Source organism: Taurulus bubalis (assembly GCF_910589615.1).
Source record: "Taurulus bubalis genome assembly, chromosome: 15".
In the NCBI taxonomy this organism is placed as follows: Eukaryota; Metazoa; Chordata; class Actinopteri; order Perciformes; family Cottidae; genus Taurulus; species Taurulus bubalis.
In genome coordinates, this window is record NC_136603.1 from 24,917,599 (window position 1) to 24,920,098 (window position 2,500).

A 2,500-nucleotide genomic window follows, 5' to 3' on the forward strand; every position below is an offset into this window, starting at 1 on the left:
AGCGAGAGAAGAATAATGAACCGCATAAATGAGGAGGAGACGACGTGCCTCCCCGGTGCCGGGGAAATGGCAGAACAGCGCTGGCATACAAAACAGAAAATTAAAAAACAATAAAAGCCCAGTTTGTTGAGGCATATCACAACAGAGCTGCAGCAGCAACGTGAGCGCAGACAGACAGGGAGCCGGGAGGCTTGTCTGGGAGTGCAGTCGAATTTCCCTAAATTCTTCCCAAAAGTAAAATAATGTTGCCATTCAGTCTCTGAGTACTGAGAGCCCCTGCAGCATTCCTGTGATTGCATACACACACACACACACACACACACACACACACACACACAGATTGAGTTGGAGGTGAAACCTTGTATTTATCTACTAAACCAATTTGCCCCACGCTTGGATACAGTTTGAAATGTTAACCATGGATTCCCTGGAGGCGTTCAATGGCATACTGTGAATCCTGGCACCAGTAAGTAGACAGGAATGCGACGCAAATACTGACTACGGAAAATGATGGGGATGTCCAGCGGGATCATTTGGGTGTCCCGTGTAGATCACTATGTACTTGTGTCTGGAAGGTGATGCGTTTTAAGCCTAAATATTGAACATCAGCTCCCTTCTTTGTGTATTTTCTTCTTTTGTTTTATGTGACAGTGAACTGAATATCTTTGGGTTTCAGACAGTTGGTCAGTTAAAACAAAACATTAGACGACGTCGCCTTGGACTTATTAGGATGTGTAACATTTTAAAAAGAAAACAATGTATTGATTATTTCAAGAGAGAAATAAAGATCTGCAGATTAATTGAGAATGAAAGTAATCCATCGCTGCATTAGAATGCACATTAGATTAGATTATTGAGGATTTCGTTCAGTTGGAGAAACAGTTCAAATGAAGTTCCCTTTGTAATCATAACATTTACAGAAAAGCAGCGTTTGAGAACCTGAACCAGCAAATGATTGATGCTGTGTGTAACAGAGCATTCTGATAATCGCCTCATCAGCACTGGTTGGTTCCTGTTCTTTTGTCTTTCCCTCACAAACCTCCATCTGCCCATACATGTAAATCAACCCGATCCTGTGAATACATCATGTCTGTGGGCCATCTCCATGTGAACTGTGGCTTCTTTTCCTGGAAACAAGCACAGGAGGCCTCAGACGGCTCGTTGCAGAAGCAATGAGCGCCTCCTCGCAGTGAGGAGGCTGACACTGAGCACACGGCTTTTACTCCGTTTCCCCGACTACAAAGACAGTCACCGCAGGGGAGCGGCGCACAGGGGACGGTGGCACGGCGCGGCCATCCATAATTAACAAAGAGCACTAAATGAAATATCACTTTTATATCCATATACACAGACATGCTGCTCACTCTCACAGAAACAGGTGTCCTTCCTCTCTCTATCTCTCTTGGACACAGACACATGCATTATATCTCCTTCCTCCTCCGACAGCATGCATCATCGTCTTCGCTTCCGGCATGAGCTTGGGCACACAGAGACACACGTGCACACGCTCACGTGCACACGCTAACACATGCACACGCAGCGGCTAACTAGGCCGAGTGATTTTTTTTTTCTGCCCCCTGGGGACACACTCAGCAGTGGTACAGTGTGCCCAGTGACGGACTCAGAGAGGGAGGGAGAGAGAGAGAGAGAGAGAGAGAGAGAGAGAGAGAGAGAGAGAGAGAGAGAGAGAGGGGGGAAGGGTATATCTGTGCATCGCTGCGCCATCTGGCATCATCTTATCATCTGTGAGTGTCTAGAGGAGGGGGAGCAGAGAGAGAGAGAGAGAGAGAGAGTCTTATAAATGGCGTGGGGTCTTCTCTGCACACACACTGTGGAGCAGGAGGTGTGTGCATGGACCTTGTGTGCATGGTTGCAAGCGTTCATTCATGCATGCAAGCAGGCATGGCTGTTTATACAGGGGCGAAAGCATGCATGCATGTGCTTATTGTATCTTTCAGTATATGTGTGTGTGTGTGTGTGTGTGTGTGTGTGTGTGTGTGTGTGTGTGTGTGTGTGTGTGTGTGTGTGTGTGTGTGTGTGTGTGTGTGTGTGTGTGTGTGTCTGTGTGTAGCGTAGCTTGTGGTGGCCTTTATTTAACTAAAGGGATTCATCTAGATGTGCTTCAGTCAGGGGTGTAAATATAGACGGCCCTGGGGCCCCTGAGAGCGGGCCCTCCAACACATAACCGTACTACCATGCTATTCAGGATGCCAGAAAACATGTTGTGCGTCCCAATACATTGTATGTCAAATGACAAAAAAATACCAGGATGTCCTCCTGTATCCGTTCACATTGTGCAGTTTGCAAGCCAGCATGCGTTTCTACCGGTTCTGCCCCACAGCGCTGCACACGGCAGGTATCTGAGCGAGAGGGTACATACAGGGCACTACATACTACTGATGTACTACTGACGCAGTACATGTACACCACAGCTCACGGTGAAGTGAGGCATCAACGAGGGGAGACTAAGAATATATACCATCGCCGGTCAAAATGAGCT

General features: G+C 47.2%; 1 protein-coding gene across 1 annotated transcript in view; it reads right to left on the reverse strand.

Annotated features, from left to right (window-relative positions):
* The window catches only part of efnb2a (ephrin-B2a), a gene marked incomplete at both ends in the record, with an annotated part of 27,404 nt that overhangs the window by 16,187 nt on the left and 8,717 nt on the right, over positions 1–2,500 (reverse strand). The window lies entirely within an intron of this gene.